The sequence below is a fragment of the Zootoca vivipara genome, chromosome 3 (genome assembly GCF_963506605.1).
Source record: "Zootoca vivipara chromosome 3, rZooViv1.1, whole genome shotgun sequence".
Lineage (NCBI taxonomy): Eukaryota > Metazoa > Chordata > Lepidosauria > Squamata > Lacertidae > Zootoca > Zootoca vivipara.
In genome coordinates this window covers 111,650,684-111,669,620 of record NC_083278.1, presented here as the reverse complement: position 1 = coordinate 111,669,620, position 18,937 = coordinate 111,650,684, and the positions used below count along the sequence as shown (strand labels likewise).

Genomic DNA, 18,937 nt, shown 5'->3' with positions numbered 1-18,937 from the left:
GGAATTTGCTGCCAAGGACTGTGGTGGAGTCTCCTTTTTTGGAGGTCTTTAAGCAGAGGCCACCTGTCAAGAATGCTTTGATGGTGTTTGTTGCTTGGCAGGGGGTTGGACTGGATGGCCCTTGTGGTCTCTTCCAACTCTATGATTCTAGGCCACAAATTAAAAAGACTTCGCCAGGGATGTTCACACATTGCGTTCAATGAGTGCACACTATGCGTATACAAACCTATGAGCTGTGTGCTTGTACAGTTATTCATGGAATCATAGAATTGTAGAGCTGGAATGGATCCCAAGGGTCATCTAGTCCAACCCCCTGCGATGCAGAAATCTCTGCTAAAGCATCCATGACAGATGGCCAGCCAACCTCTGCTTAAAAACTTCCAAGGAAGGAGAGTACCACCACCTCTCGTGAGAGGTGTCTTATCCACATACATTACAGCCATTTATATGTCTGGAGAGCATGTGATCCTGATGAAGAGAATGGGTTATCCCTTCTACTCTCCATGCACATTGCCATAACCTGCGCATGTGTACGTACCACTCACCACCAGCCCATGCCCTGCCTTCGTGCCCCTCCGCCGCTCTCCGCCGGCCCTCCAGAGCACAGCGGCTTCCCGTCCTTGTTTTGCAGGGCCAAAAAGGGATGCTCAGCTCCCGAACGTGGGCTGCTGAGACCATACCCTCTCCTTTTATGCTCTGAGCTTTGTTTATGAGGCTGGCTCTGCTCCTCGCAGCCCGGGGTCCATTCTAATGCCACGCACACTCTGCACTGCATGGGAATTTGCAGAGCAGATGTTTATGTTTATTTCACCTCCCGGGAGGATGTTACATTTATATGGTTTCCTGCCCGTGGTAAAATGGGGCAAGCAAAACTGATTCAAATGGATGAGGTGAGGTGTGGGAAGATGGGGTGGGGGGATTGGAGGGGAGAGGGAAGCATGCAACCAAGGGAGGAGGGGGGGGGAAACCCAACCCCAAATAAGTGGAGGGTTCAGTGTGGGGAGGGGTGAGGAAAGAAAGGGAGAGTGGAAATGGGCAACGAGAATGCATTTCACGTAGCTGCTCCTTAGAACAATATCGCCAGATGAAGAAATGAAGTTGAATGTTGGATAAGAAATGGATAGAGGGGAGGTTTTCTTACTCTTTCCTGACATCCAGCGGAGATGAATGTCTGGAAATTCAGGACAGATGAAGGAAAGTATTTCTTCGCAAAGCAAATTAATAATAATAATAATAATAATAATAATAATAATAATAATAATAATATATTTATACCCTGCCCATCTGGATGGGTTTCTGGGAGGCTCCCAACAGAATATTAAAAACACGATAAAACACTAAAAACTTCCCTAAACAGGGTTGCCTTCAGATGTCTTCTAAAAGTCAGGTCGTTATTTATTTCCTTGACATCTGATGGAAGGGCGTTCCACAGGGTGGGTGCCACTACCGAGAAGGCCCTCTGCCTGGTTCCCTGTAACCTCACTTCTCTCAGGGAGGGAACCGCCAGAAGGCCCTTGGAGCTGGATCTCAGTGTCTGGGCTGAACGATGGGGGGGGGGGGGTAGAGACACTCCTTCAGGTATACTGGGCCGAGGCCGTTTATGGCTTTAAAGGTCAGCACCAACACTTTGAATTGTGCTCGGAAACTTACTAGGAGCCTAAGTAGGTCTTTAAGGACTGGTGTTATATGGTCTCGGCGGCCACTCCCAGTCACCAGTCTACAGTAGCTGCCGCATTCTGGATTAGTTGTAGTTTCCAGGTCATCTTCAAAGGTAGCCCCACGTAGAAAGCATTGCAGTAGTCCAAATGGGAGATAACCAGAGCATGCACCACTCTGGTGAGACAGTCCATGGGCAGGGAGGGTCTCAGCCTGCGTACCAGTTTAATCTTTGGAATTCGCTCCCATGGGATTGATTGATAGCTGCCAACCTAGATTTAAAGTTTAAAGGCAAGTTAATGGAGGAGAAAGCATGCAGACATGATGGCTGTGTTCCAGTGTTGGAGGAAATATGCCTCTGAATGTCATTGGCTGGGGAGCACAAGTGAGGAGAGCAGTGTTGTGTTCAGGACTTGCTTGCGGGATTCTCATGGGCAGTGTGAGAAGAACAGACTGCAGGTCTGGATTGGGTAGGCCACACAAGAGCACTTCTTAGAGGCCAGAGCTTAATATGGATGTGGACCTGAGCGCTGAGCTTCAAAAATCAAGTGTTAGATATGCCACACGGCAAAATCACTGTAGTTGTTACTGCAGCCAATTTGCGACCAGAGGAAGTCGGCTTCAAATCCTCACTCAGCCATGATTCACAATGGGTAGACTCAGAGCAGTTGCTGTTTCTCAACCGAACCTGCCTCACAGAATCATAGAATTGTAGACTTGGAAGGTGCCCTCAGTGGCGAAGCTGCATGCTCTGGCACCGGGGGCGGAGAGCAAGCGGGGGCGTAGGTGGCGTCCTGGGGGGTGTGGCATGCCGCGGCTCCGGCACAGTGTGGGTGTGTGGGTGTACGGCATGTGTCAGGGGGCGGACACAATGGTACCCCACTCCCCGATGGTGCCAGGGGCGGTGCGCTCTGCCGCCACCCGGGGTTCCTCCGCCAGTGGGTACCCTTGAGGCCCATCCAGTAATGCAGGAACCTCAAGTGAAGGATCTGTGGCAGATGGCCATCCAACCTCTGCTTGAAAACCTCCATGGAAGGAGAGTCCACAAGCTGCAAAGCTAGTCTGTTTCCCTGCCAGTTGTTGGGAATCACAGCTGGGAAAAATGTTCTCGCACTCAGGCCCTGCAGGAGAGCTTTCTCACAGGCATCTACTAGATGGGCCATTGGGCCATTGATCCAGCAGGGCTGTTTTTACATTCTTAGGCTGCAAAACTGAAATTGGCAGATTTGCCTATTCCTAGCTAACACCATGCATGGTAGGAGAAAAGGCGCAATAGCTTTTGCCGCAGCCCTGAAACAACAGGCTCCTGTGCACATCTGTTCGGAAATGGATTTAGATGGTTCTGGATTGCGTGGAAGGGCCGTAGCTCAGTGGTAGAGCATCTGCCTTACAAGCAGGAGGTCCTAGGTTCAATCCCCGGCCTCTCAGGATTAAGGGTACCAGATTTTTTTACATGAATTTGGGGACGCTTTTCAACTTCAATGGATTTTGTATGGGGACTGATTTGTAAATCCGGGGACTGTCCCTGGGAAACGGGGCTGTCTGGTAACCTTACTCTAGGTAGGACTGGGAGAGACTTCTCCCTGCCTGAAATCCTGGAGGGCTGCTGCCAGTCAGTGTAGACATTACTGAGCTAGATGGACCCAATGGCTTGACTTATTATAAAGCACTTTTCTACATTCCTATGTTCCCATTGCACCAGCAGAGAGAGAACATGTGCTGAGATTTTCCCCCCACTTAGAGGCTATTCTAGGCTGCATCGACAGAAGTATAGTGTCCAGGACAAGGGAAGTAATAGCACCACTCTATTCTGCCTTGATCAGACCATGCCTGAAACACTGTGTCCAATTCTGGGTGCCACAATTTAAGAAGGATGTTGACAAGCTGGAACATGTACAGTGGAGGGTGACCAAGATGATCAAGGGTTTGGAAACCAAGCCTTATGAGGAGCGGTCGGAGGAGCTGGGTAAGTTTAGCCTGGGAAAGAGGAGACTGAGAAGAGATATGATAGCCATTTTCAAATATCTCAAGGGTTGTCACATGGAAGAGGAAGCAAACTTGTTTTCTCCTGCTTTGGAGGGTAGGACTCGAACCAATGGCTTCAAATTACAAGAAAGGAGATTCTGACAAAATGTCAGGCAAACCTTTCTGACAGTAAGAGTTGTTCGGCAGTGGAATGGTCTCCCCCCCTTTCCTTTTTAAGCAGAGGTTGGATGGCCATTTGTCATGGATGCTTTAGTTAAGATTTCTGCATTGTGGGGGTTGGACTAGATGACCCTTGGTGTCCCTTCCAACTCTACGGTTCTATGATTCTGTGCAGCTGCCAAAGCAAACTTCTGACACAGGAGGTGTCCGAGGGCAGAGCGCAGGGTCCCTGCCAGTTGCCTGGATTCCTCCTGTGCTCGAAGGCCGAAGGAGCACCAGTCCAACTCCCTCCTTCTGAAATTCCAAGCTGGCAGTGGTTTCCGAGTGTAGAGGAAACGGGATCTAAACGTTGCCATTCAAGCTCTGATTGGAGCTGTGGGAAAACCTCGGGAGCGAGAACCCAAATGCAGGTGAAAGTCATTACAGCTGCAAGCCATCTATAACAGGTCCCTCCCTCACCCGGCGAGTTTGCTGAGGCTTGCAAAAAGCTTTAAAGAGCTGGACAATGTCTGCAGGCAGCTCCGCGCCGTGTTATTGGGAGCGTTGGGTGGGAATGCTTTGGTTTTCGCTGGACTGAACTCGGTTTGTGGTCACTCCCTGTCGGAGATGAAATTAAGGTCGTCTTGCTCACTTTCCAGATTCTCAACTGCTTCTGTTGCTGCCGGAGGAAAATCTTTGGGGCACACAAAGCTTTTTTGACATTCGGAATCAAATTTGTATGAAACTTTACATATCTATCTATCTATCTATATATATTCCAGATTCCAAATTTGTTATACATTTCTCTTTAAACTTTGACTTCCAACCGTTCCCGTCACGCTGTTCTTAATCCCATCCCATGTACAAACATTTGCAGTGGGCCTTCTCGGCAGTGGTGCCCTCCCTGCGGAACACCCTACCATCAGATGTCAGGGAGAAAAAGAATTTCACAACTTTTGGGAAACATCTGAAGACATCCCTGTTTAGGGAAATTTTTAATGTCTGACATTTAATGTCAGGATACTGACAAGCTGGAACATGTCCAGAAGAGGGCAACCAAAATGGACAAAGGCTTGGAAACGATGCCTTATGAGGAACGGCTCGGGGAGCTGGGTATGTTTAGCCTGGAGAAGAGAAGGTTAAGGGGTGATATGATAGTCCTGTTCAAATATATAAAAGGATGTCATATAGAGGAGGGAGAAAGGTTGTTTTCTGCTGCTCCAGAGAAGCAGACACGGAGCAATGGATTCAAACTACAAGAAAGAAGATTCCACCTAAACATTAGGAAGAACTTCCTGACAGTAAGAGCTGTTCGGCAGTGGAATTTGCTGCCAAGGAGTGTGGTGGAGTCTCCTTCTTTGGAGGTCTTTAAGCGGAGGCTTGACAGGCATATGTCAAGAATGCTTTGATGGTGTTTCCTGCTTGGCAGGGGGTTGGACTGGGTGGACCTTGTGGTCTCTGATTCTCTGATTTTATTATATTTTATACTTTGCAGGAAGCCCCCCCCCCCCGAGTGGCTGGGGAAACCCAACCAGATGGGCGGGGTATAAACAATAAAATTATTATTAATATTATAGATTGAGATGAGGAATAGCATTCTCCTTAGCGGAGAGACTGGAAATAAAACGGAACAGTTGTAACAGAAACAGAGAAACATAGAATTGGAGAGCTGGAAGGGACCTCAAGAGGAATCTAGTCCAACCCCCTGCAGTAATCATAGATGGCACCCAACCTCTGTTTAATAACCTCCAAGGAAATAGAGTCCACCACATTCTGAGGTAGTTCATTCCATGGCCAAACAGCTCTTATTGTCAGAAAGTTCTTCCTAATGCTGTTATTCAAGTCTATGGGGCAACCACACTTGAAATACTCATTGTTAGAAACTCAGATATATAAGCTAGGTGCCAAATGTCACCTTAAACTCAGTTGCGGTCGCCACAATGGAATGCCTATTTGCCGGGGGTTGGCTCAGATGACCCTCGCGATACCTTCCAACGCTACAATTCTACAGTTCTTTGATCTGAACTACATTGCTCGACTGTAGCTTGCACTTACAGCAATTCACTTGTCCCAGTATGCAAGAAGAGTGGAAATGGGAATGGAAATGGAAATGGTATTAACTCTGGACTATGGCAGAGGTTTTTTAAACTGTGGCCACCCACCTGGTGCCCAGAAATTTCCACATAGTTACAACTGGACCCATGTCAGTAACAAAATGCACCTGGGGAATTCTGAACACTGGGAATACGGTCTACAGTACTGGTTGCCTCACTTAAAAAATGATAAATTAAAAAAAATTGTCCAGTAGCACCTTAGAGACCTATCCTACTTAAAAAATGATGTTGCAGAGCTGGAAGAGGGTCAGAAAAGGGCAACCAAAATGATGAAGGGGGTGGAAGAACTTTGGTGAGATGCATGGTGGAAATGTTGGATTGGCTCCACCGCCATGTGTTACCAGGGCCGTCTTAAGTGTATTTGGTGCCCTGGTGCCCTGGTGCCCTGGTGCGAAGATCCCTCCGGCGTCCTCCACCCCATTTCGCAGCGCGGCTGTCTGGCGGGTACAGCATGGCTGCCATGGGCACAGCAGCGTGGCGCCCCCCGGCGGCCCGGCGCCCTGGCGCATTGCACCACCCAGACTTGCCTTAGAGCCAGCCCTGTGTGTTACACCACACTAAGCTCCCTACATCTCACCTCTCCTGGTGAGTTGAGAAGCCAGGAGAGCAATTCTGCCCCACCTGCTGACCATGAATGATCTCAGTCTGGTCGGCTGTGAGTGGAATCTCAGTTTGGCAACTCTCTGAAGGACCTTCCCAGTCCTGCTATCTGAAAGACCAGCAATCTCCTTCCTTGGAGGCTTTTAATCAGAGGTTGGAGGGCCAACTGCCATGGATGCTTCAGCTGAGATTCCTGCATTGTGGGCAGTTGGACTAGATGACCCTTGGGGTCCCTTCCAATTCTACAATCCTATGATTCTATGGTAGATCCTTCTGCATAGAATGAATCGGCTCTGCTACCCAATTCCTGGTCCTCTCAGTATGCAGCTGCCTTCACTGAAGATTGTCCGAACAGAGGTTGGAAGGGCAGCTGTCAGGGATTCTTGAGCTGTTGTTGCTGTTAATTGAATTTCTATAAAACCACAAAATTCCAATTCTGTGTTTCTATCTCAGCATCAAGGCCTGCTCCTCCTCTCTCTCTTTTATAGTTCTTTAACTTTAACACCAGGCAAGGACGAAATATCCCTTCAAATCGAGGACCCCTTCAAATGAAATACTGTACTGTCCTCTGAAAAGTAGAACACATGGACCTTACAGGCCTCTCACTCACCAAGCTTCCTTAGATTATAGCGGTGCAATTGGAGCGATCTCCCCAGCATGGTTGTCTGCAAGGGGGTGGTCCCGTCCCCACCCGCTTGCTTCCATTTCACCCACGGCACACCTCGCCTTCTCCCTCTACGCGTGTGGTATACAAAACGAACAAAAGAGGTTCAAAAACTCTCTCCAGGCAAATCTAAAAAAATGTAGTATAAATACCGGCAACTGGGAAACACTGGCCTGCGAGCGCTCCAATTGGAGAACAGCCTTTACCAAAGGTGTGCTGGGCTTTGAAGATGCTCAAACTCAGGACGAAAGAGTAAGAGTAAGACATGCTTTACAAATCCACACCGTGATCAACTCCTGTCCAGAAACCTATGTCCCCACTGTAGAAGGACGCGTGGATCCAGAATTGGCCTCCACGATCACTTACGGACTCACTTTTAAAACTGTGTTTATGGAAGACAATCTTATTCGGCTATGGGTGATCGCCAAAGAAGAAGACGAAAAAAACAACCGAACAAGAATGCATGCACTCCTTTTGAAGAGTTGGGTTGTCATTCATCTCTAGAGCTGTTTTCTATCCATCTCTACTCAACATAACTCTCCCCCTCCCCCGTCTCAAATTATTTAGGCAATTGCTTCATCCCAGAACATCCCTTTCGCTCCCTGAAAAGTTGAGAAGGAAATGAGAGATGGTTCAAACACAATGTTTTGTGAAAATAAGTGGCTGTCAATTCTGGGAGTTATTAGCAAAGCAGGATTTGGCAGCGAGAGGGTAACCTAAGCCCTCACGTAATGTGCGCCACATGGGCCAACACAGATGCGCGAGATAAGGCTGCCTCTCCGATAAGAAGCAGGGCTTAAAAAATAGGCGGGGTGCTGGGAGTGGGGAGAAAGCCCACTGGTCATTTGCACATACAGTATTAGTTTGTGAATATGCCTAATACGGCCAAGTGGGGAGGGGGAAAAAAATCTACTATTATAATTATATTTATTAATGGCCCACCCTTTCCCTAGTCCAGGACTCGCAGCAGCTTCACAAATTAAAACAACACAGATAAATAGCAGAAGGCTATCATTATTACAAGCGATACATTAATTGCCTTCTAAACTGCCGTCTCAAGGCAATTTACAAGTAAAATAATCAAAAACAGGTAAAAATGCCAAAAACAAAACAAAAGAAACCAACGTCTGGGGAAACCTGGACATGTCCTCTTTATGGGGGCCAACATGCCCATTTTAAAGGAAATGTCCAGGTTTTGGGGGGTGGGGCGGCATGTGCATGGTTCAGGCCGGCAGCGGCTCTTTTTGGCTCTTCAAGATATGGCAACCCAAACAACAAATCCATTTAAAGCAAGGCTAAAACCCTAACAAATCGCAAGGGCAGAGCCCCAAACAGCTCCACGAAACTGAGCCTGTTCAGTGTTTGTGGACTGTGGTGTTGGGGCAGAAAGCCAGGGAAGGGAGAGTGGAACCGAGTGGCTGAAATCCTGCATGGCAACACTCACCACTGCAACACTTTGTTGCTGGCTGCTCTTCTTGCTGTTGTTGCTATTCTATTATGCTTTATAGACAGGTGACGGCCATTTTGTGCATTTTTTGTACTGTTCCTGACCCCCGCACATAAGTGTGACCCACCCCGTTATCCCCCAGTTCCACTCTGCCCTTGTTCCTCCCCCTTTTGCCCCCCGGTTCTTCCTTCTCCTGGGTCCAAAAGGACCCACGCATCGGTCATCGTGCATCATTTGGATGCGGCTAAAATGGTCGCTGTCTGTATATATACACAAATTGATTCAGCCAGTTCTCTCTGCCCTTGTGGCCCATTATGGGTGACCTTCTGGGTGGCTGCTCTAAGATTTTGATGCTCCCACATGACAAAACCTGCTGCAAGATTCTTGGGGCGGGGGCTTCTGAGTTCTTTGGAACTTGCAGACCACAGTGATCTACTGAGTGTAAAATGGAGTTGGCAATCTCTCAAGTAACTTGGTCCTGAGTCATAAAGGGATTTATATGTTTGCATGAGCACCTCGAATTTGGCTTGGTAGCAAATTGGCAGCCAGTCGAAATTCTGCAAGCAGGTTGTTCTATGCTGGTGGCAATTTGAAGGGGCACCTTACCCATGCCCCTTATGAGGGACGCGGGTGGCGCTGTGGGTTAAACCACAGTCTAGGGCTTGCCGATCAGAAGGTTGTGGTTTGAACCCCCGCAACGGGGTGAGCTCCCGTTGCTCGGTCCCTGCTCCTGTCAACCTAGCAGTTCAAAAGCATGTCAAAGTGCAAGTAGATAAATAGGTACCGCTCCGGCGAGAAGGTAAACGGCGTTTCCGTGCACTGTTCTGGTTTGCCAGAAGTGGCTTAGACATGCTGGCCACATGACCCAGAAGCTGTACGCCAGCTCCCTCGGCCAGTAAAGCGAGATGAGCGCCACAACCCCAGAGTTGTCCGCGACTGGACCTAATGGTCAGAGGTCCCTTTACCTTTACCTTACCCATAGAGCAGGGGTCAGCAACCTTTTTCAGCTGTGGGCCAGTCCACCGTCCCTCAGACCTTGTGGGGGGCTGCACTACGTTTTGAAAAGAAGAAGAAGAATGAATTCCTATGCCCCACAAATAACCCAGAGATGCATTTTGAATAAAAGCACATTCTACTCATGTAAAAACACCAGGCAGATCCTACAAATAACCCAGAGATGCATCCTATATAATAAAGTCCCTGTGTCTCTGCGTCCAGTCCCTGTGTCCCTGTGTCCACACTACTGCGCATGTCCGCACTACTGCACCGCCGTAGAAAAAGGCAGAATCGCGGCCTTCTCCGGGATGCCCGCTGGCCAGCTGGGCTCAGCGGAGCGCCCCGATGAAGCGGCGGCCATGGGAGGGGCCAGCTGGCCCCCCCCACGTGCCGCCGCCGCAGAAAGAGGCCGAATCGCGGCCTTCTCCTGGGCGCCTGCTGGACAGCTGGGCTCAGCGGAGCGCCCCGAGAAAGCGGCAGCCGTGGGAGGGGCCAGCCGGTCCCCCCATGTGCCGCCGCCGAAAAAGGTTGAATGTTCTAGCGCCCGTTTATTAAACGGGCCGAATGACACTAGTTTTAAATAAAAGGACACATTTTGCTCATGTAAAAACATGCTAATTCCCGGACCGTCTGTGGGCCAGATTAGGAAGGCAATTGGGCCGCATCCGGCCCATGGGCCTTAGGTTGCCTACCCCTGCCATAGAGGCTAATGGCGCAGGGCACCAGGGCGCCTATTCTGGAGGGTGCCAGGGAAGAGGTGGAGGTTGGACGCGGTGACTCCCGGCATCACCTTGCTGCCCTCGCCTACCTCTGCCATGCCGCACCAAAGCAGCACCGCACCCAGAACCTCCGTCTGCCGTGGCCACCGCGGCATGAAGTGGCCAGCTGAGCTGGGAGGCGCCGTGTCCAGCCTCCGCCTCTTCCCCGCCGGAGGAGCTACCCTCCAGCCACTGCCCGCCTCCTCCAGCCCCGCCGGCAGCGCCGTCCTCCCTAAAAAAACCTCTGGGAAACGGGTGGGGGTGCACCAGAGGGAGCTTTGCACCACAGCGCTGGATATGCTTAAGACGGTCCTGGTAATTTGTCTCCACAAGCAGCCTCCAGATCATCTTCAAAGGTAGCCCCACAAAGAACACATTGCAGTAATCTTCCCACAATGCATGGACCAGGGGCGTAGGAAGATAAGGGCGGTGGGCGGCAGGCTCCAAGGGGTGCCATTGCGGGCACCCGTCCTGCCCCCCAAACCCCGCCCCACCCCCAGAACGTGTGCCACTGGCATGGACCACTGTGCTCAAGCTACCATGATCATAGGAGCCCCCCAGTAAAATATATGAGGGGGCAGCCCTCCCCAAAGTTGATAGGCATTGCCATTCAAATGGTGTGTGTGCACTGTGTCATGTGATAGATTATGTGGGGTGGGGCTTATCTGCCCCCTCCAATATTTTATTTAAGTTGCCATCTCTGATCCTGATATAGCCATAGCTGTCTCGCTATGTCCTCCAAGCTGTGAAACTCTGCACCAGTTGATTTTCTTCCTGTCTTGTATATTATCTCTGTTTGTAGCAGACTTAGTTGCCCAGAAAACACCTGCCAGAAAATGATGGCCATTTTTCTATGGCCATCTTTGACGGCGTGTCAAAATCTGTCCTCTCGTCAATACAGCGTTGCTCTTCCATTTTCTGAGTATGGTTTTAAATATTTGACGATTTAGGAAAATCATTCCCAGTGAATGAAACGCTTCACTCCAGGGTGATATGTTGTGACTTACAAACATTTGAAATACCTGTTATAGTTCAGCTCCCGCTTAGCAAGCCTTTATATTTATCACCTGGTGACTGAGCTTGTAACTGAATGGTTTCTGATCTGGAATGCAGAGACCGGTGAGTTCAGAGAGGGGGGAGGTGGAAAGATGAAACCTCATCGGTTTCAAGAATAAAAATTAAAATGAACTAAGAAGAGAGATGGAACAAACCTGACAGCCAAATTTGGTCTGCATTTCTCCCCTGAGTCCTTCAAATTTTCTGAACACTGTAATTTCTTACCAGTTTGCCATTGTTATCCTCAGTGAACTTGGACTCTGTTAGTTCTGTTGTCTAGTGAATATTTAGTGGACCAAGAGAACGCTTCGGGCATCTGATCTTAAAAATAATGGGTGGGATTCAGAGTTGGGCTGCACTTAGAGATCAGGGAGAAATTTGAATCAGTTCATATTTAAAGCAAATCTATCAAATTCACACTTCCTGAAACAATCTGAAACCTGAAACACAGCTGTCTGTGAAAATGTGCACATATCTGAATTTTGCCGTGTTGTTCTCCAACCAAATGCATGCGATAGGGGAAAGTGTGCTTAAAAGGGGCGTCACAATAGGGGGCGGGGTGCCCCGGGCTCTGCTCTGCGGGCGGCAGCTTGGCTGTGGGGGGGGGCAGCGCGGCGCCCCCTAGCTACTGTGGCGGTGGCACGACCGCCATCGTGGAGGCCCCAATGTTTCTGGCCTCGCCCCTTGCTTCTTCCTGGTGGGGCAGAGGCAAGGGGCGGGCCAGAGAGCAGCGTTAGCGGCTGACGCTGATGCCCCTCGCCGCTCCACCTCCGCCTGAATAGGAAGAAGACAAAGTGTGGACTGGGAGAATCCGAGATCGGGGACAGGAGACGGTGGAAGAAGATTGGAAGAAATTCAAGATTTATTTGGAGAAGAAATATAAGATTAAAAATGGACAATAAGGGAAGTGGAAGTACAAAGAGGCTGAAGAAGCAATTAGATATAGTAAGGAGGAAATAAGACTAAATGTAAAATAATTATTATGAGTTCTAGACCCAAATGATATTTTGAAATATTGGAAACTTGTGGTTTTAAAATAATTGTTTTTAACTTTTTTTTTAACCGATAATGTTATTTTTTAAAAATTAATCTTTGAGGTTTGGGGTTTTTCTTTTAAAAATAATCAAGTGGTGTATAAATGTTATGAAATTATTATTATTTTCCATCCTCCATCATTCTGCCCGGACATTGAGGTCCAGCACCAAGGGCCTTCTGGCGGTTCCCTCATTGCGAGAAGCCAAATTGCAGGGAACTAGACAGAGGGCCTTCTTGGTAGTGGCACCCGCCCTGTGGAACGCCCTCCCATCAGATGTCAAAGAGAAAAACAACTACCAGACTTTTAGAAGACATCTGAAGGCAGCCCTGTTTAGGGAGGCTTTTAATGTTTAATAGATCGCTGTGTTTTATTTTTCTGTTGGAAGCCGCCCAGAGTGGGTGGGGAAACCCAGCCAGATGGGCGGGGTATAAATAATAAATTATTATTATTATATACTTTGTTATTATATTATTATATACTTGTTGGCTCCAATACTTTGGCCACCTCATGAGAAGAGAAGACTCCCTGGAAAGGACCCTGATGTTGGGAAAGATTGAGGGCACAAGGAGAAGGGGACGACAGAGGATGAGATGGTTGGACAGTGTTCTCGAAGCTACGAACATGAGTTTGACCAAACTGCGGGAGGCAGTGGAAGACAGGAGTGCCTGGCGTGCTATGGTCCATGGGGTCACGAAGAGTCGGACACGACTAAACGACTAAACAACAAACAATTATATTATTATTATTAGAAGGCAGCAAGCAGGATCCAATCACGAGAGTACTTTCCCCTCCTGAGTCCCACCAGCTGGATTCCCATCTTGGCTTCCTCTGCTCAAGGAATTAGCAGGTTGATTCTCCCTCCTCTCCCCTTTGCTACATGAATCAATAACACATAGTTTGGCATACGTTCTCCCCTGTATATTTCATCCCCAGCCAATGTCTGTGCAGTGCCCTTTTCTAATTAAAAACTGGACACCTTCCTTGCGCCTATTAATATTACCCTGCATAAATCTGTCCTCTGTCCGCACAGCTGCCGTGCGAGATCTGTACTCTGCCTTGCAAATGGGTTTTTGGCTTCCGCTGAAAATCAACAGCCATGTGGAGCAAAATTGTTTTCCTCGACGTATGGCAAAGATTCTGCGTTTGGAACGTATATATGTCGAAAAAGCAAGAGGAGGAACGAATATGCGCTTAAGCTTTTTTTCCCCTCCCCAAATGGAGAAGAAGAAAAAAAAAGATGAGAGTTGGATTGTATTTCATTTCTATTGAGGAGCTTTCCTTTTCTTTTTAAAAAAGGAATATTGATTTATTGGAACTGAGTCCTAAAACTTTGATTTATTTGAACCGAGTCCTAAAATAGCACCTTCCATTATTTTATTTTTATTTTTATTATTTAAAGAAAAACATCTAGAAAAGAGAGGGATTCTGTATAGCCAAATGGACTTCACAGATCTTTGGAAGCAATTCTTGGCTTCAGTTGTGAAGTTTCTGGTAAATGCAAAAGCCCAGGTTTGCCAAAAGCCTTTCAGTTGTTGGTTAGTGTATCAGGGCTACTTGATGTTAATTTAAGCTATTTTGCTATATTTTGTTGCACCCCCACTTTATTAATGCAACCAAAGAGGAGGGGGGATAAGATGGTGAAGGGGGAACAGAACCACGATAGCAGACCCTTAACAATTTCAGAGGAAAATACTCTTTTGAGCTACATAGCTGCTATATGGAATCTGACAACTGGCCAGCGTAAATTGCTTCTTTGTGCCCTTCCTATGGCTAAAAGACTAATACTGATTTACTGGAAAGATAAGTGTATGGCTCCATTAAATCAATGGATTGAAGATGTGACTACACTTACTGTATGAACGGATTTCTTATAGACATAGACTTTGCAAAATGTGATGCATTTTTACAAAATATAGTAGGTAAAAAAATAAACATATATGTATTTGGATAATAATAACATCTGCATATTAGTTAAGTAAAAAAGGTAAAATGTTAAGGACCCCTGGATGGTTAAGTGCACTCAAATGCGACTATGTGGTTGCGGTGCTCATCTCGCTTTCAGGCCGAGGGAGCCGGTGTTTGTCCACAGACAGCTATCTGGGTCATGTGGTTAGCGTGACTAAACCGCTTCTGGTGCAACAGAACACTGTGACAGAAACCAGAGTGCATGGAAACGCCATTTACCTTCCCGCCGCAGCGGTACCTATTTATCTACTTCCACTGGTGTGCTTTCGAACTGCTAGGTTGGCAGGAGCTGGGACAGAGCAATGGGAGCTCACCCCGTTGCAGGGATTCGAACCGGTGACCTTCTGATCAGCAAGCCCAAGAGGCTAAGTGATTTAGACCACAGTGCCACCCGTGCTTTACCTTTACCTTAAAAGGTAAAGGTACCCCTGACCGTTAGGTCCAGTTGTGGACGACTCTGGGGTTGTGGTGCTCATCTTGCTCTAATGGCCGTTTGTCCTCAGACAGCTGGTCATGTAACCAGCATGACTAAGCCGCTTCTGGTGAACCAGAGCAGCGCATGGGAACACCGTTTACCTTCCCACCGGAGTGGTACCTATTTATCTACTTGCACTTTGACGTCCTTTTGAACTGCTAGGTGGGCAGGAGCTGGGACCGAGCAACGGGAGCTCACCCCGTCGTGGGGATTCGAACTGCCAACCTTCTGATCGGCAAGCCCTAGGCTCTGTGGTTTAGACCACAGCGACTGGAGAGGGCCTGCTATCATTTAAATAAGAAAAGAAAATGAACAGTTTAACTGAACATAAAATAATTTTTTTAAAAAAATATATTATACCATTATAAGAGTTAACAATTATAGTTCCATGCATATAGTACTTACCTTTACCTTGGATAAGTACTATATACATGGAACTATAATTGTATGTTCAAGTTTTTGGCCAGAAAACTTGGTGAAGCGGGTGGCGCTGTGGTCTAAACCACTGCCGATCAGAATTTCGGCGGTTCAAATCCCCGCAATGGCGTGAGCTCCCGTTGCTCTGTCCCAGCTCCTGCCAACCTAACAGTTCAAAAGCATGCCAATGCAAGTAGACAGACAGGTACTGCTGTGGCGGGAAGGTAACAACGTTTCCGTACGCTCTGGCTTCCGTCACAGTGTTACGTTGTGCCAGAAGTGGTTTATTCATGCTGGCCACATGACCCGGAAAGCTGTCTGTGGACAAATGCCAGCTCCTTTGGCCTGAAAGCTGGATAAGCACCACAACCCCATAGTCACCTTTGACTGGACTTAACCGTCCAGGAGTCCTTTACTTTTACCTTTTTTTACCTGTGTCCTGCCAGCAGAGAAAGAGTACTGTCTGTTTCCTACCCGAGTGCATGCCAGAGATTTTGGACTGCAACTCCCATCAGCACTAAGCTCGTATGGTCAACGGTCAGGGACAATGGGCGTTGTGGTCCAAACCAGGTGGAGAGAAACATCAGGCTGGGTCTATAATGTTCATGAATTATCCATGCGCTGACCTTTCAAGTCTCGACTTCCCAATCAGCGTGGCTGTCTCCCGCGCAGCGCAAGCAACCTGACGCAGGTGTCCCAGGGCTTCCTCCTTAAAATGCTAGCTGAGAAAACACCAAAGGGACAAACAAACACAGGTCTTGTTGTTGCAGATGGTAAAGCCAACATGTTAAAGACTGACCGGGGTCCTGGTGGGATGTGGACTGGGCTGTGTCTTGTTTGAAGGATGCCACTGCAACTTTGATGCAGGCAGCCCCTTTGTAATCTTAATCTCTTCCTTGCTTTTATGTTACACAGGCCCCCCAAGGTTAAAGAAAGAGATTTAGACCTTAAACACAAAACCAACCCTTCAGGCTTGGGAATTATCTTTGCCTTTAAATGTGACTGATCAATGTCCATTTTCTTTTGAAAATAAAACCCTTTTGAACCTTGAAAGCCTTCCACTGTCGAGCGATGTCTAAGTGCCACATGGGGGAATGGGCTGAAAACAGCCCATTTTTTCCCTTAGCGCTTACATTAGAGGTCTTGAAGTTCAGTCCAACGCAATCAATTTAATTGGCGGTAGCTCCGGTGACGGATTATGCCGGTTTACACTCAAGTATAGCACAGATTTAAACGCTGGGAAAGAAAGTGAAAGATACACTCGTTGGTCTCTACTTAAAGAGGGCAGCGGTATTGGAAAAAGAGCACATTTAATTTATCACTGTCAGAGCAGGTGCAAAGTTTAATTCTAACTAAAAGCATTAAACAATTAACCCAGACAGTCAGACCCTTCTAAAAATGCTCGGTTGCAAGGAACACATGGTCCAGCTTGCCAACAGAATTAATAATAAAAAAGTCAAGGTTTTGCTTTGATACAAAAGACTATCTTCCATCATTTTTTAAATTTTTTCCCCAAAATATCAAGTTGGCCAGAGAAGATATGGAACAAAGTTCTCAGCTCTTCGATCACCACTGAAATAAATTTCCACATGGCAAAGTCCACCCGACTGTCAACTAAATAACAGGATTGATACTCAACAAATTAGGGAATCTGAACTTCATATTGCCATGCACTCTCTACTTCTGAGAGGTGAGAAGTTCCAAGGGCATTAGAACACAGGAGACTTTAGAATTAGAACACAAGAAACTTTAGAATGTGCATAATATTTTTCAGCTTTCTTGTTTTTTAAAAAAAACAACTATACTGGCAGAGAATTGTGAAGGCAAATCAGCTCCTCTATAAGCGGACTGCACAACGGTGAACCCAGCAATAGATTTGAGGGAGAGAGCTCCTTCCCCCAGAGGTTTATCTTGTCCCACTGCTTTCCACCAAGGAAAAATGATCTTTAGCACTCAATCAGAGCGAACAACGATTGGGTTGTCCCCAGATCACCATTTGTTCCGATCTATCGCTAAAGAGTGGGTTTTTCCCTTGGAAAGGGGCGGGGCAAAGAGAAAACTACCCAGACCTGTGCTTAGAAAGTGCTGGACCATTGTCTTGCCTCATAGAATCATAGAATCATAGAATCATAGAGTTGGAAGAGACCACAAGGGCCATCCAGTCCAACCCCCTGCCAAGCAGGAAACACCATCAAAGCATTCCTGACAGATGGCTGTCAAGCCTCTGCTTAAAGACCTCCAAAGAAGGAGACTCCACCACACTCCTTGGCAGCAAATTCCACTGCCGAACAGCTCTTACTGTCAGGAAGTTCTTCCTAATGTTTAGGTGGAATTTTCTTTCTTGTAGTTTGAATCCGTTGCTCCGTGTCCGCTTCTCTGGAGCAGCAGAAAACAACCTTTCTCCCTCCTTTATGTGACATCCTTTTATATGAACATGGTTATCATTTCACCCCTTAACCTTCTCTTCTCCAGGCTAAACATACCCAGCTCCCTAAGCCGTTCCTCATAAGGCATCGTTTCCAGGCCTTTGACCATTTTGGTTGCCCTCTTCTGGACACGTTCCAGCTTATCAGTATCCTTCTTGAACTGTGGTGCCCAGAACTGGACACAATACTCCAGGTGAGGTCTGACCAGAGCAGAATACAGTGGTACTATTACTTCCCTTGATCTAGATGCTATACTCCTATTGATGCAGCCCAGAATTGCATTGGCTTTTTTAGCTGCTGCATCACACTGCTGACTCATGTCAAGTTTGTGGTCAACCAAAACTCCTAGATCCTTTTCACATGTACTGTTCTCAAGCCAGGTGTCTCCCATCCTGTATTTGTGCCTTTCATTTTTTTTGCCCAAGTGTAGTACTTTACATTTCTCCTTGTTAAAATTCATCTTGTTTGCTTTGGCCCAGTTGTCTAATCTGTTAAGGTCATTCTGAAGTGTGATCCTGTCCTCTGGGGTGTTAGCCACCCCTCCCAATTTGGTGTCATCTGCAAACTTGCTCAGGATTCCCTCAAGCCCATCATCCAAGTCATTGATAAAGATGTTGAACAAGACTGGGCCCAAGACAGAACCCTGTGGCACCCCACTAGTCACTACTCTCCAGGATGAGGAGGAGCCATTGATGAGCACCCTTTGGGTTCGGTCAGTAAGCCAGCTACAAATCCACTGAATGGTAGCATTGTCTAGCCCACATTTTACCAGCTTCTTTACAAGAATATCATGGGGCACCTTGTCAAAGGCCTTGCTGAAATCAAGATAGGCTACATCCACAGCCTCGATAATGGGCTGGAGGAGAGCCCACAAAATGAAGATCAATCCAGATGTTAGTGGGTGGTTCCCTAGAATGGATGGACGGGAGGTTGCCTGCTCTTGATAGGGTTACACTCCCACTGAAGGAACAGGTACATAGCTTGGGGGTATTTGGGGATCCATTGCTGTTGCTTGAGGCTCAGGTGGTCTCGGTGTGGGATGTGAAACACACAGCAGTCAAGTACAACATTCCTAGAATGGACATGCTAGTGGATGCTTTGTATCAGCCAGGAGTCTAACTTCCTGTTTCCTCCTGAGCTGGGACAAACTTCCTCTGCATGTGACTAGAGGCCTGTGTGTGGGTGTGGCCTAATCTGGGGAAG

General features: G+C 47.5%; 1 non-coding gene across 1 annotated transcript; it reads left to right on the top strand.

Moving 5' to 3' along the window:
* The first annotated feature begins 3,008 nt into the window (after positions 1-3,008).
* Positions 3,009-3,084, top strand: TRNAV-UAC (transfer RNA valine (anticodon UAC)). Its single transcript has one exon. It is a non-coding gene; the product is annotated as a tRNA-Val (tRNA).
* The last annotated feature ends 15,853 nt before the right edge of the window (positions 3,085-18,937 follow it).